We start from the raw sequence: 27,375 nt of genomic DNA, 5'->3' as shown, positions 1-27,375 counted from the left end.
GAAAACCGCAGGAAAAACAAATACACCTCTGTGGCTCATAGAAGCACCTTTTAAAAGTCTGAAGGTAGAAAACAATCTGTCTCCCTACTTCCATTCATGCTACTATCATAGTCAATTCTTCCCTCTCTATTTATTTACCTTTATAAAATTCATGCTGGGCTACTTTTAATCACTGGATCCCGAAAGTAGTTGTTTCTGTTAAGAGTATTTATCTTTAAAAAAAAAAAAAAAAAAAAAAAAAAGAAAGAAAGAAAGAAAGAAGACTCTAGTAAGTTTGAAAAACTACTAAGGGAAAACAGGTTTCTCTTTAAGGGTTAGTACTTTCTCAAATTATAACCAAAACCCAAACTTGATTATTTTTTTAAACCAAAATATAAGTAAATAGAGTAGTCAAATTTGGAGCAAATGTGTCTGATGGAGACCACACTCTCAAAATCCCCTTTCTTCTGCCACCTGTTAATCAACACACCGGCTGCCTCCTTCACTGAGTGTTCCCCCTGACTATTATGACACAGTCTCTCGTGATGCTTCTTAATCAGGAATCAGGTTGTGCATGGGTATGACAGAACACCCTACCCGATAACTACATGTTTTCCAGTTTTAATACATGTAACAAACAGTTCCAGGGCTTGGGGGTAACAAAGACTTTCTTCCTTGAGCAAACCCTAATGGCGCCCCTCTGAGCCCTCTTCCTTGACCTTAAGCCCTGTCTTCAGCCTGCTTATTTGTAGCAATAATCCTGCTAAGTCAGTTTAGTTTAGCCAGAATTCCTGCATCGCTGATATCTGAACATGCTTGATAGCTGATCAAGCTCCTATCTTCCAACCTTGATGTCTATGCCCTTCCTTGGCCTGCCTTCAGCAAGAATTCTGTTAATAAAGTCTTCTTTATGCTTTTAGTAAGCATCAGAATATTTTTTTCTTTAACACAGGAACCGCTCAAAAGACAAAGTACAATCTTTGCACTCAAGTAACTGACTGCTATCTAGAAACAGCCATGCAATAAACCAACATAAATACAAAGCAGTCTCAGATGAGAGCTACCTCTAGTAACAGAATAAGCAGAGTGCTATATTTTCTTTTTATTCAATGTAATAATCCCAGTCATATTAACATATGGTTAAAGCACTTTGGGAGGTTAAGGTGGGAGGATCACTTGAGGCCAGACATTTGAGACCAGCCTGGGCAACACAGTGAAACCCCATCTCTATAAAAAATTAAAAAATAAACTGGGCATGGTGGTACACACCTGTAGTCCTAGCTACTCAGGAGGCTAAAGCAGGAGGATCACTTGAGCCCAGGAGTTACAGTGAGCTATGATCAGGTCACTGCACCCCAGCTTGGGTTACAGAGAGACAGCTATTCCAAAAAAAAAAAAGAAAAGAAAAAAAAGTATGGTTGACTAGGTCTTTATTAGCAGGACCTATCTCTCAATGCACATAACGGTTTTGGGATGACACAGGATGGTATTAAAGATAGACCCATAGATACTCACAGGGTATGACTTTTGGCAAAAATACTTGCAGATTAGGAATGTGAATTGTCATCTGAATGCCACAGAAAAATGTTAAGTTCCAAGGGCTCCTAAAGGGCTATTTTGGCCAAAATATAAATTCAGAAGAGTCATACACAAAAAAGAGAAACCCAAATTAAAATGTGCAACAGTGTCCTCAGCTTTGTAGTGGGAAGGTGATCCCAGAAACCCCCAATGTGAAGATGATCTGTACTGAAGTGTGCCACAGTGACCTTCAATGCCTGGGTCCTCCCTGTAACCCCTGCCCATGGCATCTATCAGAGGCTAAGCTTCACTAGGACCTGGCCCCTAATCTGTGTCTGCCACAGCCATCAATCCAGCAATACCGCTCAGCTCTCTGTTGCTTCTCACCATTGCTCCAGCATCATCTTCCTAAAACATGGACAAGACTAGGCCACCTCCATCTTCAGAACCCATTAAGGACTCTCACCTCTACAACATGAGGCTGAACTCCTGCTGCAGATGATCTGTGCCATGTTCTTCTGGTTTCCTTTCCCACGTTGTCCCTGCATTCCATGTTCTGGCCTCCCCTGACAACCTGCCAGCCCCCAAGCATCACACCCGCCACTTCCCCTCCCCCTGGCTCAGGCAGATTCCTCAGGCCAGGCACTCCTCCCTCCTAATTTCCACCTTATCCCAGTTCTACTTATTCTTCAAGGTCAAGTTCAGATGCTAACATTCTTGAGACAATGTTCCATCTTTCACACCAGAATCAGTGATGCCTTTCCCAGTATTTTCATAGACAATTTCATTCTCTGCATGACTGTTTGACATTTATTTCATTCCCATATAGCTTTATAGTTATTTACCTTTGTCTCCTCCACTAGATCATAAATAATGTGAGGGCAGGAGGCTGGTGTGTGTGTGTGTGTGTGTGTGTGTGTGTGTGTGTGTGTGTGTGTTCAATGTATCAATTCAGCTTCTAGCGAATACCAGGTATCAAAAATGTAAATAGGCTGGGCATGGTGGCTCACACCTGTAATCCCAGCACTGCAGGAGGCTGAAGCAGGAGGACTGTTTGAGCCCAGAATCTTGAGACCAACCTGGGTAACATACCAAGACCTTGTCTCTACAGAAATTGTTTTTTAAAGAAGAGATGCATGGTGGTACACATCCTGTGGTCCCAGATACTCAAGAGGTTGAGGTGGGAGGACGGCTTGAGCCTGGGAGGTTGAGGCTGCAGTGAGCCGTGACTGCCACTGCAATCCAGCCTGGGCAACACAGAGAGATCTTGTCTCTATAGCACCTCTTGGAGTCGATCTGGTTTTCTCTCCCTCCCTCCTCTCTCTAAAAGTTTCACAAATCTGAGAGCAGGGGCTCTAGTTTCAGAAAGCCAACAACGTCTTTTTATTCTATCCCTACTTCAAAACAGAGTTGGAATGTTAGCAGAGTATTAGCCTTTCCAGTCTGAGGAGTCCTGAGCCTTGAAGTTGGTTCTTACCCATCAGCATTGTGTTTCTGTCCTTTTGAACATGTCACCTGTCCCTCTAGGCCTGTGGCTCTCTAGAAAAGTAAGTGAACATTTTGTTTCACTTTCAATATCCTCTACCTAATAATACCTACTGGGCTGTGGCAAAACCTCTGGGCTGATGTCTTCAAGGGACGACAGGCAAGTCTCCTGATTGTTCTGCATATGAAGTTTTAAAATTAATACCCACTGTGCAGTAACGAGACAGATTTTTCCCCATAAGCCCCCTAGTTAGCAGGTGTTTGGGCTGCAGCTCATCTGTCTATATGCATGTGAATGTGTACGGATATACCTGTGTTTGAATAACAAGTACACTTCCACTGCCTTGAAATTATTGATTCATAGTCACTCTTGTCATCTGCAATCTTAGCTGTTTTACCATTCACTGTCTCCCATTGATCATTAAACAAAAATGGATGATGTTGAGGTCCACCAAGATTTCCAGGCAGCCCCATGGTCTCTATACTTCCCCAGTGATATGCTACTTCTTTGTTTCTTGTGCCTGAGTCAGTTGTCATGGATGACAAAGTACTCATTTGCCCCTACTAAGGAGTATTCTTTATGCAATAATAACCACACCCAGGCTGTCCAAGACAAACAGAAAAAGGAATGCCAATGTATACACATGAAGACAGGGTCCCTGAGCCACACAGACACAATGACCACAAATGCCCAGGAGCACAGAGGCATTGGCCAACGCGGAGAGTTAATACTGCCAAACACAAGTCAAACATGATTGGAATTTTGCCCAGTGGAGTCTAGTGATTTTTAAGCCACAGAGCAAGGTGCTGGCTGGTAAGCCAGACCAAGGCCAAGGTGGGCAGGTCATTGTTGTAAATGACCAATTATGAATTCCAGTCCCTATTTTTCTGTTTGTTCATCCTTGTTTACTAGATTGTCCAATCCTGGTTTCCATCAAAAGACATTTTTTGGCATAACGGTTTGCCTAAGCATTGGGGATAGGCTGAAGGAAAAGTATTCCTGACCCACAAAACATCCCAGTTGCCATTCTAATGTGGAGAGCACATCATGCTAAATTCCTTTCCTTTCCAAAACTAAAAACATTTTTCTTTACTTTGTTGACCTAAAGAGGTTGAAGGGCAGAGGTCAGAGATCACTGTCTTAGGAGAGGACATCTGAGCATCAATCACCTTCAGCCAGTGACCGCTGCAGGACTCAGTTTCCTCATATGCAAAATCAAAGAAGATTGGGTTAGAAGCTTTAAGAGAGAGAAGCCACTTGATAGGTCTAATTGTAATTTCTTCTAAACCTCGAATCGTTGTGTGGGTGATTTTTTTTCTCACAAGGCTTTTACTTGAATGACCTGATGTACCATCAGAGAGTGACTTGGGGCATAAAAGAGAGGAACAGAACCCAGCAAGAGAGGAAGGGGATGATTCCATTTTAAACTTGTCCAACTCAGAAGGGAGAATAAATTACGACCAGCTTATAAAAGCGACGTAAAAGCCTTGGAGATGACTCCCATTTCTGGCTCTCTTCTCTTACAAAAGGTTTTTGTTTGGGCATCAATATTTTCAAGACGCCCACATTTCAGTTGATTTTCTTGGAACATGAATGTCAAGTACACCTGACTGTTCTTCAGTAGAGTCTCTGTAACAGGTTGGTCTGGCACCAAGAAAAGCTTCTCAAAAATTCACCCAACCAAGAGGCAGGACAGTCAACATTGCAAGCCATGAGCTCTCGCCAGGATGAACACAATGGCAAACAAACTCTCCCATGGGGAAAAGAAAAACACTCATTTTGGATGTGACCAAAGAAAGGACCAGGGGCTGGGAGCTCATGCTTTTACCTCATTGTACAGATCTCAGCCTTTTTTTATGGACTGCCATGAATTTCTGTTGGATATGATTTTTAAATTAAAAAATAACATAATCTGCTTTGATTATCCCATACCATGATGTTTTCTAAGTTCAAATATTTCACTGAATAAAGTGCTTCAATTCTTTTAGACATGAGGTCCCATTTTTCTGTTGTTTTTGCCAAATAGGCAGATGGAAAGGATGTATCGTGTAAGAGTCTAGGATTGGGCACCACAGGGTAGAAATGATGAATCAAAGCTTGCTGATTCTGTTTGGCTTTCTGTGGTGCATTTTGGCAGCCTGCGTAGGTGTGTCAGAGGCTGTCTGACCATGCATGAGCCTCGTTGATGGTGGTAGGTTTTTATGTATGATGCTAAAACACCAGGAAAGAAAAAGATAGAAACTGCTAAACATGAGTGGAAATGAGTGAAATGGAAGGATGAGAATCAGAAAGCCAAAAGGGAGTGAAAGAAAAAATGAAGAGCCTGGTGAATTCAATAAAGAATATAGGTCTTTCTGAACTCCCATGAGATGGATGAGATGGAACACAGTTGTCACGTTAAATGAATCTTCTCAGGGTCGTATGCTCTGTGTTCCCCAGAGACCAGCTTTCTCCTCACTCCTCAATCCTCCCACTGTATACAGAACCAGTCAAGAAGACAGACTTGACTTGACCTGATAAAGTGTGACACCTGCCACCACTTCTGATGTTTAGGTTCACAAGTGTGAAGAAGTAAAAAGCTGTGCATTTCCCCAGGGTATTCTGTCTAGAGAATGTTCCCTCTGACATAGCTACATAACCTGTAGATACAAGCTTCACCTGGAGAGAGGTGTGTCAACCCCCTTTCATTGTAAAGAATAAAGGGTTCACTATAACAGGAGCGGTAACAATTTTAATGTAAAAGGTAACGCAAAAAGAAAAAAAGCGAGACTTAAAGTAACCAATGGCCTTGGTCAACATGGCAAAACCCCAACTCTACTAAAAATACAAAAATCATCCAGGAATGATGGCGTGGGCCTGTAGTCCCAGCTACTTGGGAGGCTAAGGCTTGAGAATTGCTTTAACCAGGGAGGTAGACATTGCAGTGAGCTGAGATTGTACCACTGCACTCCAGCCTGGGTGACAATGCAAGACTTTGTCTCAAAAAAAGAAAAAAAAATAATAAGGAAAAAAACAATCAGTGGCTAGGAGAATTTGTCACTTATCTCATTAGTCTACCCATACTCGTTATAATTCACCACACATCCTGATAAAGCTTTTAGCTCTTTTCTCTTACCTACCTTGTACTACGTGGGAGCCCAGGAGTTGCCCATACTCCATATTTCAGTCTTACACTCTCCAGTAGGATCAGTAGAAGGAGAAAGCCCTACCCTCCCTCCTCCTCTCCTTCTTGGTGCTATTCCATCTTTTTTTAAATAAATAAATAAATAAATAAATAAGGCAGAATCAGTTGGGCATAGTGGCTCATACCTGTAATTCCAGCACTTTGGGGGGCCAAGGCGGGCAGATCACCTGAGGTCAGGAGTTCGAGACCAGCCTAGCCAACATGGTGAAACCCCATCTCTACTAAAAATACAAACAATTATCCAGATGTGGTGGTGGGTGCCTGTAGTCCCAGCTACTCAGAAAGCTGAGACAGAATTGCTTGAACTCGGGAGGTGGAGGTTGCAGTGAGGTGAGATTGCACCATTGCACTCTAGCCTGGGTGACAAGAGTGAAACTCCATCTCAGGTAATAATAATAATAATAATAATAATAATAATAAGGCAGAAGCAGAAAAAAGAATTAGACTCCTGTGTGCACACTGGGCTTCCACACCACCCCTCGTCTCAAGGTTGCCACTTCTAATGGAAACACAGCAATTCTGCCCTTGATTCTTTCACAAAGAAATAAAGAGCCTCACTGAAAGTTCATTACTCTGGTCTCCAACCGTTTGAAAAGTGCACACAATGGACACTTAGTAGAGGATACTTTCGTCAAAGGCCTTAACCTAGAACTTACATTGAATCACTGCTGAAGAGTTACTTTTGGAAAAAGCTAATGTTCTTAAGGCATACAATACTATATTCTAAAAACAAACAGAAATATATTGAGGTAGAGATTGAAAGTAGCTTCACCATAAAGCACCGAAGGCTCAACCCTGAATAGGGAGTTAGTGACCGGTTGCCAGCATGAGCTACCCCTCGTCTGGCGTGAATGGCACTGTGGTCCAGTGTCCAGAAAGAGCTGAAGTCTTCCTGGAAAGTAACTCTCTGGGGAGTTTCCATAATTATCTTCAGAAAAAAATGAAATGCTCATGGTGGCGTGTGCCTGTAATCCCAGCACCTCAGGAGGCTGAGGCAGGAGAATTGCCTGAACCCAGGAGGCAGAGGTTGCAGTGAGCCGAGATCGCGCCATTGCACTCCAGCCTGGGTCACAAGAGCGAAACTCCATCTCAAAAAAAAAAAAAAGAAAAAAAGAAAAGAAAAACACTAAAACTACCTTTTATTCTGCTGTCTCAACCTCTCTCTTTTTGCATAACTCATAAAATAACTAAGCATTCAAGAAAGACATATGGACAGGAAACGGGCTGATACACAAGCCCATGCACCCATACCTATGTGGGACTACACTGCTGTAATGCAGGCATGAAACTCTGCAGCGAGAGCCTGGACTTTCTTAATTCAATAAGCCCTCTGGGTGGGGGCCAGTATTTCTACAAGGAGGTCCTCTCTGCAGTAAAAGTGGCTTGATAATTCTGCATCACTTTTATTTCGGTCTGCAATTGAGAGTGCTACTTTCAGTGCAAGCTCTCATTGACTTCTTACAAGTGGATTAAAATAAGCCTCGGCCGGGCACTGTGCCTCATGCCTGTAATCCCAGCACTTTGGGAGGCTGAGGAGGGCAGATCTCTTGAGCCCAGGAATTCAAGATCAGCCTGGGCAACATGGCAAACCCCATCTCTACCAAAAATACAAAAATTAACCAGGCGTGGTAGTGTGTGCCTATAGTCCCAACTACTTGGGAGGCTGAGGAGGTAGGATCCCTGGAACCCAGAACGTTGAGGTTATAGTGAGCTGAGGTGGCACCCTTGCACAGTCTGGATGACAGAGTGAAGCCTCATCTAAAAACAAAAACAAAAACAAAAACATTAAGCCTAATCTCTAACAACCTTTGCAACTCAGTATATAACGCCAACAGGAGTTACATGCCCACATACTTTGGATCAAACACTGTGGGATAAATTAAGATCTCACTCCTTTAGAAATAATTCAGACTAGAGAAACCAGTATTTTATAAGAAAGTATTTTACAAAATTTTAGGCCAGATTTTGCACTTCGGTTGTAAGCATAATAAAATATCTCTATAATACAACAGTAATAAACAATGAATGTTCCAAGTAAATATAAACTTCACTTCTAACCACAGAGTTTACTTAACCTGCCTAATAGAGTGTTTTTTAGTTTCTTGAATGAGATGAAATAAGAACTTACTCTGTACCACTTCACAACAAAACTGTCCTAAAGTGCTCATACATGGGCTTTCTATGCGACTCACTATTGTGCCATTGAAAAAAAGTTACTCTGACACTGTTAAAATGGTAAGGAATACTTTATTTGGGACTATTACAACAGAGGAAAGAGATGAAGCTCAACTCTGAATACAAGAATGAGGGAAATGACAGCCAACGAACAGAGTCAGAGGATTGGTGGATGGAAAATTACTAAGAGGAGACACCACAGGTAGAGAGAATCTTACAAAACTCACCGAACAGGATTCCTGATGAGGGTAGGCCAAGGGCCCCACGTCAGGGGTGGAGAAATGAGTAACTTGACCAGATATTAAGTGTAGGAGGATTCCCACTAAACTGACTTGGAAGAATTCTTGATCAAGATAGACCAGGAGGGAGAGACACAGAAGGTTGAGAAGGCTCAGGGGAGCCTAACTAAAGTCTGGTAAAGGAGAGAATTTTTGTCAGTTTCTACCATACAAAAAAATTAAGTTACTACAGCTGGGTGCAGTGGCTCACGCCTGTAATCCCAGCACTTTGGGAGGCCAAGGCAGGCAGATCGCTTAAGCCCAGGAGCTTAAGTCCAGCCTGGGCAACATGATGAAACTCTATTTCTTCTAGAAATATAAACAAATGAGCTGGGGGTGGTGGTGTGCACCTGTAGTCCCAGCAACTTGAGGGGGCTGAGGTGGGACGATTGGTTGATCTTGGGAGATGGAGGCTGTAGTGAGCCCTGACCATGCCACTGTACTCCAGCCTGGGTGACAGAATGAGATCCTGTCTCAAAAAAAGAATTTTTTTTTTTGCTTCAGTTACTAAACTTCAAAAACATATCAAGACTTTATTAAAGCCCAACATCATATAAATGATAGATGTGTGAGTTTGTAGATACCTTCCAAGTTAAATCTGAGAACATGCCTCTATTACTAATCCTTTGAGGGTAATAATGTTGCAAAACCTTCTTCTCCAATCAACAGTAATAAACCCAAAGGTCACAGCTTCTTGAAAATGAGGGCCATCTGGTTAACAACAGCCGTTTAAATTGGCCAGGAAGACATAGTATGTTATCATCTCACTTAAAATTACAGTAACAGCTCTTTTACTCTGAAAATGGAATGACATAAAATAGTCTGTATTCCAGAGAAGAATGGAGGGAGGAAAATTCGATCAGACAGACTCTGACATGTTCTGGTTATGAATTAATGCTGACTGTTTTTGGTAATTATGGTTGATACTTGCTGCAAGGGCTTTGAAGCATTTGAAATGGCATTAATGTACCATCTTTCCACTGTCCATACTAAACCAAAACATAAACATTTAGTAAGCAAAACTTCCGCATTTTCAGTGGAAAAAGCTCGATACAGTAAAAACAGTCTTTGGCTGAAAAGTAGTCTGTTAACTAAAGAAAGCACTGTGACTCTAACTGGAGTCTTTAATTTCTGCTGCATCCCATCCATGTGGCTATGGCAACAGTAGAACCAGATAAAGAGAGAAAAAAGGAATCCTTTACATTAAGGCCCTCTGATGTAGGATTTTAAATTTTCTTTAGGAAATGACTAACATTAGATCAGTGTTTGTTTTTATTTCCATAAAAATAAAGTTAAACTCTGCTATGGAACAGCATTTGATCTGTGCAAATAAACATCAGAAGGTTATATTTTGCAGACAGTTCTTTCAACATTTTCAAGATCCGACATTTAGTGTTCTACAAAGGAACAGACATTTCACGTGATCCTATCCAAAGCGGCAGCCAAGCCATTGATGGACCTTGCTGTCCAATCCAGCAACCCAGATGACATGTGGTTATGAGCAGTTGAAAAGTGGCTAGACTGATCTGCAATGTCCAGTATGTGTAAATACACGCTGGATTTCCATGACTTAGGACAGAAAATGAAGAACTCTCTCAACAATAATTTTATTTTGATGACAGGCAGGAATAATAGTATTTGGGTATATTGAGTTAAATATAGTACTAAAAATTTGAACTGTTTATTTTTTACTTTTTAAATAAGGCTACTAGAAAATTTTAAGTTATATATGTGGCTCACATTACTTCTGTTGGACAGCTGCATGAGACACTTCTTTGAGGGAGGCTGTTTTTCCTAGCCATCTGAACAGAATGAATATGTCACACTTCAGAAATAGCACTACCAGCAGAATCACATAATGACCCTACATTGGGTCCATCTGCTCAAATAAGGATTCAACTGTTATCTTTTTTATTTTATATAAAAAGGCAGTGGCCTTCATTTTTCATGACAGACAGCATGCATTCAGAAGCAATGTTAACCGCAATAGTAAAAACTCTGCCAATAAACAGAAATTTCACGACCACAAACGTTCACATCCCAGAAATACACGAAAACCACATTTGCCCTCTTCTTACACTCTAAGAACCTGCCATTAAACACCACTAATATGGTAATTAATATAAGGTTAGCTGGACTTGGTAATATAAAATTCACTATTATGTAATTTTACAACACTAAGTAAAACCAAACATTCAACTACGCTTCTGACATTGACTATTATTTATTGCAAAGGGCAAAGTATGAACTTCAGTGTTTACTGGTAAAAGTTGCGTGAGTAGTCAGAAAGCCTAACATCTACTATTTTACACCTATATTACAAGAAAAGAACTTTAGTTTATTTACTTTGTTAGTCATAACTGCTTTGAACTGTGATTCACTTAAATATCAGTGTCTTTATTTTTCAGAATATCAGGAATAACAACAATAATTATTTTAAAATAAAAAGAACTTTTAAAAAGGAGAGATCCTGTTTACAAAATGAACAATTTTCAGTGGAAATGATCAATTTATAACATTGTAAGGCAAGAAAGCCATCCTAGAATGGCTTGTGAGGGAGTGATCCTTCTAGAAATAATTCAGGAATTGGGAGATTGAGAGACAAAAAGTGGGTATTTTCAAGCAAACTGGAGATCAAAACTCACAAATGACTTTCACAGTTCACAGCCTCTGATGAATGAGAAGTCATTTCCACATTTAAACCTTTCTTTGGCAGGACATGATGGCTGTCCCTTGTAATCCCAACACTATGGGAGGCCAAGGAGGCTGGATCATCTGAGGTCATGAGGTCGAGACCAGCCTGGCCAACATGGTGAAACCCTGTCTCCACTAAAAATGCAAAAATTACCCAGTCGTAGTGGCACACACCTGTAATCTCAGCTACTTGGGTGGCAGAGGCAGGAGAACTGCTTGAACCTGGGATGTGGAGGTTGCAGTGAGTGGAGATCGTGTCACTGCATTCCAGCTTGGGTGACAGAGTGAGAATCCATCACAAAACGAAACGAAACAAAACAAAACAAAACAAAACAAAACAAAACAAAACAAAACAAAACAAAACAAAACAAAACACTGTTCTTTATCCTGTGGTGCTGCTGCCCGGAAAAACAGGCAGCAGACAGAAACCCATGGCACAAGTATGTGGTATGCAAGAATACCTTACCCCAACCAAGAGTCTGCAGAGCCCTCAGATAGCAGTGACTGCAGACAAAAACCTACCTCCATGACATTTTATCTCTACAGCCAAGAGGTTGAAACAATCTGTTCCCAGCAGGACCATCCTTCCTTGAAAGAAGGAAAAAAATAGTCCTTGATGAAATGTAAATAGGAAAAAATTAAAAGTGACGATTTATTTTTCAGATTTTTTTGAAAAAAAAAAAAAAATTAGTCAAGTTAGTGGAGCAGTCCCACCTTACAAATGACATGTCTGCTACAGTCAATGTATTCTTGTTTGAAAATAAAACCCAAAACTGGACTAGAAGTCTAAAGGGTAATACGGCTGGGTGATTTTTCCAGTAATAGAGATATGAAAAAGCAGTTTCTTTTTTAAAGTTAAAATTAAGTTGCATTTAAATTAGGAAGCGGTCATGAATTCTAAACCACAAAAGCTTAATGTTCCATAGAATCAAACGGTACCCTCAATATGAGTTCACAGAATGAGAATAGCTGTGTTATGTTAATCATAACACAAAATAGCAGTCATTTCCAAACAATACAAATTAATAAATACAATGAACAGTTCTGTGGTTTGTGAGATCATTTCATCAGCTGACAGGATCAACTGCTAACACTCCTGGTTTCCAATATGGTGATGAGGTCCCAAGTCCCAAGTCCCTATTAAATCACCACTGTAACAGCCCAGGGAGTCAGCCCTGATACTTCTATTTTCTGCCTGGCCCCTGACTTCCGCTTGGCTTGGTGGGGGTCATATCAGTGGCCCCCTGGCCCCTGACAGCTCCGGTTACACACCGCAAAAGGTGAGCAATATCACTTTCTCAACTCAATGAAAATAACTTTGAAGAACAAATGCAATAAAGAATATTCTAACTTTGCACAGTGGAAAATGTTTTGAGATCTAGAGGTAAAATGCAAGAGATTATCACCTGTTAGCAACACAAAGATGGATGGTCTGCCTAATTGTTCCCTATATTTTTATAAAACTGAAACAAACTGTGAAAAAGAAAAAACGAATATTGAAGAACAGGTGCCTTCCTCATTTGGCTACCATCATCAAGACTTTCAAAAGACACATGAGGCCACACACAAACAACTGGGCAAACACCTAGCTGCCTCATAGCTTGGCCAAAAGTCTTTAAGGTAGACTGGTATACAGAAATTCTAACTACTCAGCTATTCCATGGCCTATCAAAACTCTTTGCACTACTACACATCTGCTGCTGCTTCTATCTGAGATCTGCTATATCTACTTCTTGGTGCATTTTTCTTTTTTTTTTCTGACAGGATCTCCCCCTGTTGCCCAGGCTGGAGTGCAGTGGCACAGTCTTAGCTCACTGCAGCCTTGATCTCTTGGGCTCAAGCGACCCTTCCATTTCAGCCTCCTGAGCAGCTGAGACTACAGGCATGTACCATCATGCCTGATTAATTTTTGTATTTTTTTTGTAGAGACAGGATCTCACTATGTTGCCCAAGTTGGTCTCAAACTCCTGGGTTCAAGTGACCCCTCTCCATTGACCTCCCAAAGTGCTGTGATTTAAGATGTGAGCCACTACGCCCAGCCTCAAGCCTTTTAATAATAAACATATCTTAGTGTCTTAGAGGAACCTGAAATCTATGGAATTGATAAAGATGGTAATGACCTGACTCACCTGAACTGATCCTGCAGAATCTCTTAAGAAAATAAGCACCTAATCTGAAGACCATTCTTCACACTGTCTGTGTACAGGGGCTCACAGAATCGTGTCTTCCTCTTTTCTTTCTACAGTGTTACACTTGAAAACTCAAAAAAATTAAAACACAAGTACCAGTGACATCATGGTATATAACCTCTACGATTAAAATCTAGAGGTTAGTTAGGGTTAGGACCCTCCTTGGATCTGCAGTTAGTATTAAAAACTAAGTAAATACAATCTATTATTAAAATACTAACTGCAGATCAAAGTAAGGGTCCTAGCTAATTTTTCAAGGACGAACTAAACAGATTATCCATGGTTAAGACACTAAAACCTCTTTTCCAGACTAATGCAATGTATGCATGGTTAACCTGATAATAACCGTAGCATGTTTCTCTAAGCAAATAAATTAAAGTAAACCTAAGAATAAAGTACACATTGATGTGTGTTTTTCCATGCACATGTGTATTAGGTTTTCTTGACAAACCACCCAGCTCATGACAAATTAATGGGTGCTGTATTAGGTAGCGTGAACACCTCGTATGGGATTTAGTCTTAAGCTGTATATCTGGATTTGGTCTCCCAAAAAAGAAAACAGAGTTGGTGACTAAGTTATCTCTCTACCAAATCTTGTCAGATTACAGATTAAAAGGACAGTGAAAAACACGAGCTAGCAGCTCTGTTCATCCTGTTTGTGCTTCTTCCTCAACTCCTATTTATCATTTGGATTCATGCCTTTGTGGCAATTCACTTTCTTTATCTGTCCAATGGGGATAATTGTGGTACCTACTTCATAAGGGCTGTGGTGGGAATTAATAAGTTAATTTCATCTCATTCAATAAGATCAAATAAGTATGTCAAGTCCTTGGTATTTTGGTACACAGCAAATGCTCCCTACATGGTAGCTTTCATTATGGTATTCAGAAACGATAACACAGCTGAATTTCAGCGTGAACACTGGAATTTGACTGTTGCATGCCAAGTGAAAGCAGATTTTCATATTCTTAAAATGAAACTAAAAAAGTCTTTCTGCTTCGAGTGAAATCATAGAGTCAAAAGCATACATTTGCTATCCATATTCTGACCAATATCCACGTTCTGACCACTAGCCACGTTCTGACCACTATCCACGTTCTTCTCTGCTTCCTGGGCAGCTAACCTACATTTCTCATGTCCCTCTGCAGTTAGGTGGGGCCATGTGACCATTTCTAGCCAATGGGATGTGGGGGAAGTAATAAAGTAGAAAGCCAATGGAAGATGGGAGCTTTGGGAGTATGAGAATGTGGGAAATCTGGTCTCCAAAAGCTCCTGAGCAAACCTCTTTCCTCACCTGCTGTCTAGAGGCTGAAAATCAGTGAAGTACTCAGAGGGCCTAGAAGAGAACAGAACCACTGTCTCCGAGGAATCTCACTGACCTGGGCTAAGCGGCTGAGACGACACCATTGTGCACCCTGGCAGTTTGCTCACTCTTGTCCATGGCTCTTCCTCTTTTAGACACGACTCTAACATATTTTTGTAACAATAACACCTAAGACTTTTACCATGGGCCACTGTTCTAAGTACTGCATATACATCTTTGCTTTCAATTTTCTCAGCAACCCTCTGAGACAGGTATTTCTCATAGCTAAGGAAGGTAAAAGAAAGATTTTAAGTGATCTGTCGCAGGTGCACAGCCAAGGTAAGTGGATGAACTGTGGCAGGATGCAAACAGCAGTCCAGTCAGCCCGAGAGTCTATTCTCAGTCACTAGTCTAGGCCTTTTAAAGATAAATGCACACATACAAGACATGCTGCTGTGGCATTATTCACCTAAGTGTGAAGCAGGGTCAGTCCAGGCATAGTTGAGAAGGCTGTGCTTGTCAATAAGAGATCCCCAAAGCCCCTGCTGTAGGCACATTCTATTTCCTTTGTTAACTAGGTATCTTATCAGGTAGCAGATAATTGGATGTCTCATCATCTCCTTTGGCTTCCTGGGGCTCCCAACTTAAAGGATCCTCTCTGGGCATCACTAAGGTCTTTGGATCCTTGTTGTATTTCTCCTTATATCAAAACTGCTGTCCTATATTTTGGGAGATCTTACTCACTAAGTGCTGATAACTCAGTGACTGGATACATTATATCAATGTTGTCTTTCTCTCAAATTGTAATTTGATACGTTTTATCAATGTTATCTTTCTCTTAGATTATCTTTTATTTCAGAGGCCTTCAGGGACAATACCATAATCCGAAATGGTAACTTGGTTGCCAACAGTTTATAACATCCTCAGGTAGGTGTAGGAGCCATATCTGTTTGAATAAAGAAGAGTATTTGCACATCTCAGATCATACCACGTCAGCGCCTGTTCCAGCATAAAATAAATCACATCAATTACAGACAAATGAAAACATGTTGCTTTGTTTCCAGGCTGTGGCTACAACACTCTTATGATAAGCACTACCACCTGCTTTATGCCATTTAGAAAAAGAAACCACGGTAATCTTACCATATGATGAAGAGTGTGACAGGTCAGCTTGGATACCAGGCAAGGGTATTTCCTAACATTAAAAACAAGCTTCTGGACAGGCGCGGTGGCTCACGCCTGTAATCTCACCACTTTGGGAGTCCGAGGTGGGCAGATCACTTGAGGTTAGGAGTTCGAGACCAGCCTGCCCAACATGGTGAAACCTGGTCTCTACAAAACAAAACAAAACAAAACAACCTACAAACATTAGCCAGGCATGGTGGCAGGCGCCTGTAATCCCAGCTATGTAGGAGGTGAGGCAGGAGAATCACTTGAACCTGGGAGGTGGAGTTTGCAGTCAACCAAGACTGCACCACTGCACTCCAGCCTGGATAACAGAGTGAGACTCCATCTCAAACACCAACAAACAGAAACAAGCTTCTGCTTCTGCTTCTTCTCCTCCTCCTCCTCTTCCTCCTTCTTTCCTTTCTTCTTCTTTTTTAAACATAATGGTTAAAAAAAAAAAAAAAAGGTAGGTTCTTTAAGCCTATACCATGGAATGATACCATCAGTAATATGCCTTCTAATAAGAATCTCATCACATGGAAGATATACTTGTGAAAATATTTCATGGCCTAGGCTCTAGACATACAAGTGGAAAATATAAGCTTATTAATAAAGCTCATCCCCTTGTACTATATCCAAATCAGAGGGAGAAGAACAAGCTAGAAACAACTTTGCCCAAGTCATAGGTATATATCTTTAAGGTCTCAATTACTCAAGAGAATTCCTGACGTGGTTATCATTCAGAAGAAGCAATTTAAAAGCACAGACTTTTACTACAGTTTTAGTTAATCAATAACTCTTATTGTCCATTGTAATGAAGAGAACAACAGAATTCAGAAAGCCTTATCCAGAAATACTTATTTTGGCATATAGATGCCCGAATTCCCTCTGTTCTGCTTCTTCAAGCTTGATGGTCAAATTTCTAGAACAATTCATTAAAGCATCAAAAGCTGAATGTGGTACATCGCTAAAATTCAGCTTCTACTGAAAAATGTCAAAGTTCTACAAATAATACAGGTTCTGAGATATGAAAGAAAAAAGTGCCAAATCCTTACTTTATAAATAAACTACCAAATGCTTAGGAAGAATGCATTTGGGCAAGTTGCCTGTTCTCGTGGAGCAAATCAGCAGAAATGCCTGACACATGATCTAGAATTCACTTCTGCCAGGCTAGTGCTGCCCAACCACGTCACATCTTGTGTGTCTTAAGAATCAGTCTTTGAGAAAACCTTCTCACAAAATCATTACATAAAAAGATCTGTTGCACATTTCCTGTGTTTTATTTAGACAGGTACCTGAGACCTATATAATTTGTCCTCCCCATCCCCAGGATAAATAGAAGACATAACACACAAATAAGTTTTGTGTTTTCCTCAGAGTTTATAACTTCATAACTAAATAATAATTTCAGCAAGCAAAATATCAGCCTAGCCTCTAAAATGACCGTTCTCAATTTTAGCAAGTTAACCATTTCATGTAAACCTGAGGAATTTTCAAGATTCTATTTCTGATCCAGGTTTTGCCATTTCTGGATTGGGCAAGCGGAAGAGTCACTTATCGTTTGTCTGTATGATAAATGGAGGCAGGAAGTAATGTGAAGAAAGTCCAGTGCTGTACCTTGGAAGGCACCTCACTAGAGGATACACTAAAATCACCACAACAGACTCAACACATACATATGGACAACTATGAAGCAGGTTTTTTTTTTTTTGTTTTTTGTTTTTTTTTTTTTTTATGTGAAGGAAGTAAGCAAAACTGATACAGAGAAGTCCTCCTGTGTATCTGAGGCTACCTTTCAGTCATCCTTTTATTCCTGGGCTCACTGGGCAGCCATATCAGACTGGGAAGACATTGCTGAGCTTGCCCCAGCATTGGGCTCACCTCCTGCCCAGTACACACACCCGCAGAGGCGGGAATAATGGAAGGTGGGGACAACATGAGTAGGAAGTAATGAAAACGTGCCCCAGTGCCGGGGAAGGGTCCAAACCAAACACAGTCCTGGGCTGCAGTGGGGGAAGGAAGTGGCTGGAAAGTTATTCCCTGATGGCTTGGACATGTAAATATTGTGAGGTAAGGGGGAGTGTGTGTGTGTGTGTGTGTGTGTGTGCAGCCTTAGGAATAAAAAACAATACTGCTAACTTAGAAACTTAGAAAAACAATTTGGTCATAACTGAAAGAGAATAACAGTAAGTCCAACTAATCAAGGAGCCACCTAAGAGCTCCAGGTTGTAGGCCTGTTTTGTAGGTCTGTTTTCCCACTGCCTCTCCACTGACCATTTTCCCAAGCGCTGCCCAGAAAGGAATGTCACTGGCCCTTCTGGTGAAATGCTAGAGCTAATTCACCACTTTACTCCCAACATCTAGTCTGGCTCTTGGCATCCAGAAGGCACCGACGGCCCTGCTTCGCCTGGGACTCACCTCTCTTCAGGACTGAAGGCCACAGCCCAGGAAACCCTCGGTCCTGGATAAACTGGGTCAGCTGGCTACTCTACAAGGTGCCCCATGTGGAATCCCTTCCTCAGTATGCCTTCACAGAGAGATAAGTTAGATCGTTCATTTTTTGTTTTCAGGGCAAAGAAAGAATTTTTTGAATGTCAGCACCAGGTACTTCCTCTGGAGTTGGTCAGAATGAGTACAAGGATAGGTCCTGCTGAACAGCTCCTGGCTGGGCCACAAATGCAGCGTTCTACTGAGTGAGTGGGACTGTGATGTCCAACTCAGGAGACCTTGGAGAGTCACAGGGAGCCCTAAAATGAAGGGAGTGAAAACTCCACAGAACTGGGATTGGACAGCCAGCTGATACTCTGAATTCCTATTGGAAGAATTCTAAAGTTTCAATATGTATCCCATCACGAATGTTTGTATGAGGAGCTACTTAAATGAAAATCTGCCTAAAGATGCCCCTGTTTCCTACTTTTATTATTATTTTGCCTCTCTTAGCTAAGTCCCTAAATGCCTAATACAAAGCAACTTTTCTGTGTTTCTCATATCTCTGCACCTTGCTGTGGTTGAGTTCACTGGTGACTCAAGGCACTAGAATGACATTTGCTGAGACTGATACCATCCACAGCTTCATAATCTCCCCAGGGGATGGCTGGGGGCCTTTACAGTATTTATAGCTGTGATTGCCATGGTGCCAAAGGGATTCATGGTCAAATGCTCGAGGGGGGCCCGGTACCCCAACCACACCAGAGAAATCCTATAGTACAGGAAACCACCTTCACAGTGGTCAGCTTAGCACTGTTCACATTTACCTGATCGCAGGGTCCAATTTTCACCCAAAACTTCCTGCAGCAACTTTTGGGAAACTTGCCCAACTAAGATATTCACAGACTTGAAAACAGTCTTTCCCTCAACCTACATATTCATTGTGCTAATTAAAGAAAAGCAGTTACCAAACCATGAACTATTTCCCATATAAGAATCTTTCTCATCACCAAATTAAATTATTAAGAAAGATAAGGAGGATGAATGAACTTTAAGGAACAAGGATTAATAAATTACATGAGATATTTTGCTTTTAAAACTTTCCCTAAATTTTTTTGGGAAAAAGTTCTGGGCCAGCAAAATATTCAATTCTCAATGGAATTTCTCAACAGCTTATAATACCAGCAGTGAACACAGCTCTACTCAAAATTACAGTGAAATTTCCTAGCAGCCCCCTTCTAAGAAAAGCAACTTTTAGATCAATAACCTCAAAATACAGGTTTTTAAATATATATATATATATATGTATATATGTATATATTTCCTGATCTGAAAAGTCACACAGTCTTTAGGCAGTTATCTTTACAAAGTAGAACATAACTCAAAAACTAAAAACAACAAAAATATTTAAAAGCTATTAAAAAGTTGCTGCCACAGACATAAATTTTATTGTCTCTGGGAATTCTGACAGCTCTCCACGTGCAAATAAATATTATTTCCACTATTGTGGTTTGTTATAAGCTCTCAAAATAGTTGCAACGAGGAATAAAACAAATTTCTGGATTGTAAACAAGCAGTATCCTTTTCAAAAAAACTCAATAACCAAAGTCAATTATCAAATTGCTAGTTCCTGTTCCTAAGGGTAGAGGGGAAATCAAAATAAAGAGATTACAATCAGTAAGTAACAGATTTATAGAACCATTCAAGTCACCCAGAAAACATAGCATGAGAATGAAAAACAAATTCAAATAGATTCATTAAAAAGTGCTGAAGAAGGAATTGGAGGAAGTAAGTTTCCAAGAAAGGATAAATTAAATTTTAATTACTATTCATGCTTTATTTTCTACTTTTCTAGTTATCTTTTATTTACCTGTAGAGTTTGTTGGGCTGTTACAAATAACAATCTTTGTAACATTTGGAGCAAGGAAAGCAGAAACAAGACTCAAAATGGGGAGAAAATATCTGTTCCACTGTGAGAGCAATAAAGAATCTGGATACTGAAAAACATACCAACACCTAGCCTTTCTGAAAGGAAATTTGTTCGCAAAAATTATTACTAGCCTATCTTCCCATGGACTACTAAAAAGTAGTTCTTCGCAGCTGAATGTGTAACAATTTCCGGTGCTTAATGTTTTCCATTTCTTGATGCAATCACAGTGCTGCTTTGATGGCCCCACGCCTGGCCCTGCTGACCTGTGGGGAGGGCTCTCTCAACCTGCAGTATGATTCCTATGTCTCAGATGGATCAGTTTGGACACAAACAGAACCCCTTTAGGCATGACGGCTTCCCTTCTGCCCACATTAAAGCTTGCAATGGATTATGTCTTCAGATGTTCAGAGGCAGGTAAATATTCATTCCATTCTTAAATTATAGCATTGCCATATATTCTGGAACTTCCATCAGAGGAATTAAGACTATAAGAACTAGCTTGGTATGCTCCTTAAAAATGAGCTTTCTGTCTTGATATTCCAACATGCCTACTCTCCGAAGCTCAGGTCTTGAGGAGTTTTCATTCATTCACACACAAGGGTGCTTGCTATTCATGGGAATGGGCAATAGACTAGTAAAAGCTCTAGTCTCCCACCTTGCAGAGCTTGTTAGGCTCTTAGACAACATACCAATGTTTACAGCATTTAGAGCAAGGGAGGTCAAAACAAGATTCTTGCCTGCTCCTCCCTTAGTCAGGGTGTATGGTCCAGGATGGACTCCCAAAGCTACAGGAGACAAGGATGAGGACCTACTTTAGCATTAGGGTGAAAAAGGCTGCGGCACAAACTCAAAGACAAGTAGTGATATCTGCCAGAGATCTTTAAATAGAGCTACCACATCACTCTTTGTGGACTGGCCAATACTGGGCCTGAGGGAAGTGAGCCAAACTGACCTATAGGCCCTGCCTTGCTTACGGTACGATGCCAAGTAGAAAACTACCTCATGCATAATTACATCTCCTTATGGACCATTTCTTTACTCAAGAAACTTATTTACATGCAGAGGAACTGCGGGGGCCCTGCAGTCCTCCAGCAGCACTCCACCTTCTCTCTCGTATTAAAACTCTTTTCAGTAATGCAACTGCTTCAGAGTTGGCAGCACGAAAGAATTAGGAAACTGGCTGGGTGTGGCGGTTCACACCTGTAAAGCCAGCACTTTGGGAGGTCGAGGCGGGCCAATCACGAGGTCAGGAGTTCGAGATAAGCCTGACCAACATGGTGAAACCCCATCTCTACTAAAAATACAAAAATTAGCTGGGCATGGTGGCACGTGCCTGTAATCCCAGCTACTTGGGAGGCTGAGGCAGGAGAATAGCTTGAACCCAGGAAGTAGAGGTTGCAATGAGCTGAGATGGTGCCACTACACTCCAGCCTGGGCGACAGAGTGAGACGCCATCTCAAAAAAAAAAAAAAAAAAAAAGAACTAGAAAACGAAACAGAACCGCACAGGGTTTCTGTGGGGCTCATGCTGACCTGTATTCACTCACACACAAACCTGGCCTAAACGGAGATCACGGCTCACTCTCCACAAAATTCACAGCATCTTTAAAGTACAGGGACTTATTCCAATTATTTTATATAAAATATAAAGGTACAATGAAAGGAGGACTAGTGGGAATAACATGAGCTCCACCCTTAGCCTGTCGGGGTACAGATAAGAGCTCTGCTTTCTGACCCTAGACAAGTTATCTCACATCTTTGACCTCAGTTTCCCCATCTGTAAAATGGAGACAATGACAGGACCTGTGTCACAGGGGAAAGCATTGGTAAATGCTCAGTCTGTGAATGGTCTGGAGTGATGAGGCCTCCACAGAAGGTGATACCTGTTATGATTACTATTGCTAACTATAGTTAAGGCAAGCATGCCCCAAAGACTACAGGAGAAAGGACACTGTGACATTAGAGAAAAAACCTGTAAATACTGGGGATTTACTAGGGAACTTCTTAGGAGTATTAAAAAAAAGATCTGGCCAGGCAGGGTGGCTCATGCCTATATTCCTAACACTTTAGGAGGCTGAGGTAGGCAGATCATATGAGGCCAGGAATTCAAGACCAGCCTGGCCAACATGGGAAAACTCTGTCTCTACAAAATATACAAAAAGTAGCCAGGTGTGGTGGTGCACACCTGTAATCCCATCTATTTGGGAGTTTGAGGCAGGAGAATCACTTGAACCCAGGAGGCTGAGGTTACAGTGAGCAGAGATCACACCACTACACTCCAGCCTGGGTGACAGAGCAAGACTGTGTCTCAAAATAAATAAAGATCTATTGTGTCATCCTAGGCAAGTGAATTCACCCTCTCTGTGCCTTAGTTCCCTCATCTGGAGAAAGAAGATAATTAACAGTGGCTGCTTTGTGGGATTATTTAGAAGACTGGTGAATTAATAGACATAAAGATCTCTGAGCAGTTACCTGGAACACTGTCATGGCTACATAACTGCTTGTTTTAGCACCATCATTAAGACAAAAGCATGGTTTCAAATAAAACAGCCAAATTAGGAAAGAAAAGGTTATTTATTTCAGTAACATTACTTTAATCAAGCAAGAGTAACCATTGCTTCTGATACTAGCACAATTCATTTTCATTTTTATGGTGATACAATCTTTACAATTTTTAAAAAACTAATTCTGGATAAGTGCAGAGCTCGTTAAATTTTAAAGTGCCTCACATATGTATATTTTATGACCAGACTTAACTGGAAACCACATATATTTTTAATTCTGTTGAGACTGAAAGAGATGAGTGTTGCTCAGTGAGATGCCTGCTGTCCCCCTGGTTAGTTGCGGGAATAACCAGCCTCTTGGAAGAGTCTGTTCCATTGTAAAAGGAGCCCTGTGAAAGACCTGCAGTCCATGCCCAGGTTGAAATGTTTCCCAAGTCCAGCACTACTGAGTCAAAGCCATTTTTGTAATCAGACCCTTCATCTTTCCAGACATGTCAGTGCATTCAGTGGTGAAAAGCTGCATGAATCCTACACTCTTCCCTAATAGACTGAGTATCCTGCTTTCCACCCTGAAACTCTGATGCTATATTACTATGGGTTTCTGGCTGGTGAGATTCTGGCAGATGCTCCAGCTGTCTACTAATTACTTTTCCGGTTTATCTTTCTGCTTAACTAGTCACGCTCTTTGTCTTCTGACAAAATCACACTCTGGAGCAGTCCTCTCAACTCCACAAAACCACAAGTCTCTTGAACTCAAGGGTATGCTCTTCTAGGTCCAGGCCTGAAACCAGGAAGCCCTGCTGGGGCCTATGTGACTGGCAGCCCCTGGGGGACCTGATCCCTGCTCGGGGTGACCAGAGAGGAGGCAGGGGATGGACCAAGATGCAACACAAATACCCCATCCCGAGGGGAGCTTCACTTAATTCCAACTGGACTGTTTTGCTTGGCAGATGACTCTGCACACTTTCTGATAAAGGAGGGTTTAGAAACGGTTTATTTTTTCAATAAATCACTTAATGAGCATAACAAAACACTCCACAGTGTGAATTTTTCTGCCAGTGTATACAAACTGCAGGTGTGCCCAGGCAAAAACCCAGCCAAGTCCCTGCCAGCCCCTAAGGTGTGCATATGTGGGCCAAGGAACCAAATTGCTATCGTGAAGGCAAAGACCTGAAGACTCAGTATGTGTTAATGTTAAACAGTATTACACTTCCTTTGAACAACAACCCAAGTGAAAAACTATTCATAAAAATCTTAGCAAAGATCCTTAAAGTGATTTTGACCCAGTTATCCAATAGACCCTTACCTCACTTTTAGCAAACTGAGCCTCGTGCCGCATTAGCTTAACATGGGCGGGGTGAGGGGGAAGGTCTTCAAAGTAAAACATGGGACGTATGAGGAAGTGATGTATGTATGCAGCCAGTGCAACCACAGCACCCACAATCTTCACATCCTGACTTGAATCCTTGGATTTAAACCTAAGTGCTGAATTCAGAAATATGTAGACTAATTTTTTATTTCTGGAAAGATTATGTTCTTTCTTTATAATCTTTAATATCAAGAGTAGTGAACACAAGTAAAAATGCTAACATAGATAAGTTAAAACTCCATAACGTGAACACATACAAAGACATACACATGCACAAACAGGGTTTTGGCTCCACGTCTTACTTGCTTTCCTTAAAGAAGCGGTATTGTAGTATATTCTGCCAAGCTGAAGCCAGATGCTTCTAGCCTCAACTCAAAGTCTTATCAGTTACAAAAAACAAAACAAAAAACCCCAGAGATTCCTTTCTTTGTTCTTCAGTATAAGAAAGCGATTTTGTTTGATTCTGTTTTCAAGGCTGGCTAGATTTTGATCAGTCTCCAAACTCATGTTACTTTGGGCTGAAATCAAGACTACCAAAGGTCAAGTCCTCAACTTTCTCTTTCCTAGAAGAAACTTCAAGACACTGGGATACAGAATGAAACTCCTAATGGCACTTGTTTCTATCCTTTCATCTTTAATATTCAAATTTTGAACTGTAAATAAGATCCTTCATATATTTGAGGGTGTCTGCCGGACATAGTATTAATTTTGATGTGGGAAGGAATGCAAAGATGCAAACATGTCCCCCATCAGAGAGAGAAACATTGCCTTGATTGGCAAGTACCGTCTCACCAACAGCAGCTCAAATCACAGAAAATTATCAATGTCTGATTTTTGTGATCAAACCTAATAAATGTTCAGGCTGACCTTGTCCAAAACACTTAAGCATCCTGCTGTGAATATCACAGAAACCAACCGAGAATAAGCAAAGGAATACAGAGAAGTTCTTAAATGTTTTTAAAAGGGAGCTCTCGCCTTATAAAGGATGGATGATAACATTTGCTGTCATCCTTACCACACCTCTGAACACGTTGGGCTTGCTCATGAAGAGATCCAGTGCTCTTCTATTCTCAACAAGTGAAGTGTCTGGCCAGGTCAAGGAATTTCCATAGCACTTTTTAAGAAGTTTCTTTTTTCCTTTTTGTGTATTCCAGATACAGTTTAAAGATTTTTACGAAGGAAACCTACAGTATTCCAGCAGCGTGTAAGTGTCCACCATTTTCTATTTTGCCCTAGACAAAACCAAATAAGGAAGTTGTTTTTGCTACAGTTTTCTAGGAAGCAGGTGACTGCTGAATATGGAAACACGCACACACACACACACACACACACACACACACACAGATTATTCTTCTCTGGATTCAGAACTCTACTAAATTCTGATTTTTAGAATCTGGATTTTATCATATTAGATTTGGGATCCAAAGTAAACTGAGTTGTGCATTTTCTTGATTTGTGACAGCTGTTCTAATGGTTTGTTTAGTTGCCTATTTCAAGCAAAAGTAGATGTTTATGAATTGGCTTCACAAGGTGGTTTCTAGAAATGACAAATGATCTGATTTAGCAAGTATTATTATACATTTTCAAATTATCTGCTCCAAAATTCTACTGATATATCAGGTTAAATGAGCTCCCCCTGGCCTTCTAATGATGCCCAGGCATTTACATCCCCCTCACTCACAGTCAGTCAGAAAGGGGAAGGTTCTGAGGCCTAAAGACAGCAAGGGGCATCCTGGAAGGTGACTGCATGGATATGTATGGAAAGGGAAAATGAACGGGAAAACAGGACGTTTCTGAGTGAGCCTCAGACAAAAAAAAAAAAAAAAAAAAAAAAAATCACAGCTGCTCCATTATACTATGCCATTTGGTTTTTTATAACTTGACAGGCTAACACCTTAATCATGATACTTTCTCTTTCAGCCTATAACACGTTTGAGCAGGAACATGTATGACTAACATGCATGAGGATACTAATTGTCACTATCGAGAGGACAGATTTTACAATCATTAGGTAGAACTGGGCAAACAGAATGGGTAGAGGAATGAAGAGCTCATAAAGTTTTATTCTTGGCCGGGCGCGGTGGCTCAAGCCTGTAATCCCAGCACTTTGGGAGGCTGAGGCAGGTGGATCACAAGGACGAAAGATGGAGACCATCCTGGTCAACATGGTGAAACCCCGTCTCTACTAAAAATACAAAAAAAAAAACTAGCTGGGTATGGTGGCACGTGCCTGTAATCCCAGCTACTTAGGAGGCTGAGGCAGGAGAATTGCCTGAGCCCAGGAGGCGGAGGTTGCGGTGAGCCGAGATCGCGCCATTGCACTCCAGCCTGGGTAACAAGAGCGAAACTCCATCTCAAAAAAAAAAAAAAAAAAAAAAAAAAAAATTTTATTTAAAAAACAAAAGAAAAAACCCTTTTAAAAAGAAGCTTCAGCCGGGCGCGGTGGCTCAAGCCTGTAATCCCAGCACTTTGGGAGGCCGAGGCGGGTGGATCACGAGGTCGAGAGATCGAGACCATCCTGGTCAACATGGTGAAACCCCGTCTCTACTAAAAATACAAAAAACTAGCTGGGCGTGGTGGCGCGTGCCTGTAATCCCAGCTACTCAGGAGGCTGAGGCAGGAGAATTGCCTGAACCCAGGAGGCGGAGGTTGCGGTGAGCCGAGATCGCGCCATTGCACTCCAGCCTGGGTAACAAGAGCAAAACTCCGTCACAAAAAAAAAAAAAAAAAAAAAAAAAAAAATTGAAAAAAAAAAAAAAAAAAAAAGCTTCAGGGGAAAATAATTAATGGAGAAAACTTGATAATCTTTTAAACATATTTTTAAAATCATGATAAAATATACATAACATAAAATTTAACATTTGTTTTGTTTTGTTCTGTTAGATGAAGTCTCACTCTGTCACCCAGGCTGGAGTGCCATGGCGCGATCTCAGCTCACTGCAACTTCTGCCTCCCTGGTTAAAGCCACTCTCCTGCCTCAGCCTCCCAAGTAGCTGGGATTACAGGCATGCACCACCATGCCTGGCTAATTTTTGCAATTTTAGTAGAGATAGGGTTTTGCCATCTTGGTCAGCTGGCCTCGAACTCCTGACCTCAGGTGATCCATCTACTTTGGCCTCCCAAAGTGCTGGGATTACAGGCATGAACCACCGTGTCAGGCCAAAATTTACCAT

At 41.1% G+C, this 27,375-nt stretch overlaps 1 protein-coding gene and 1 long non-coding RNA gene across 2 annotated transcripts in view; both read right to left on the bottom strand.

The window, feature by feature from the left end:
- ANKH (ANKH inorganic pyrophosphate transport regulator) overlaps positions 1 to 27,375 on the bottom strand; it is a 167,487-nt gene that overhangs the window by 110,641 nt on the left and 29,471 nt on the right. The gene's annotated exons all lie outside the window — the stretch shown is intronic.
- The window catches only part of LOC141581494 (uncharacterized), a 34,572-nt gene continuing 13,435 nt past the window's right edge, over positions 6,239 to 27,375 (bottom strand). The window contains exon 2 of the long non-coding RNA XR_012514173.1: positions 6,239 to 25,434. This is a non-coding gene — a long non-coding RNA (uncharacterized LOC141581494). The remainder of the gene's footprint in view (positions 25,435 to 27,375) is intronic.

This window comes from Saimiri boliviensis, chromosome 1 (assembly GCF_048565385.1).
Source record: "Saimiri boliviensis isolate mSaiBol1 chromosome 1, mSaiBol1.pri, whole genome shotgun sequence".
NCBI classification, from domain to species: Eukaryota; Metazoa; Chordata; class Mammalia; order Primates; family Cebidae; genus Saimiri; species Saimiri boliviensis.
The sequence above is the reverse complement of the archived record's forward strand: the minus strand, read 5'-3'. Positions and strand labels throughout refer to the sequence as shown.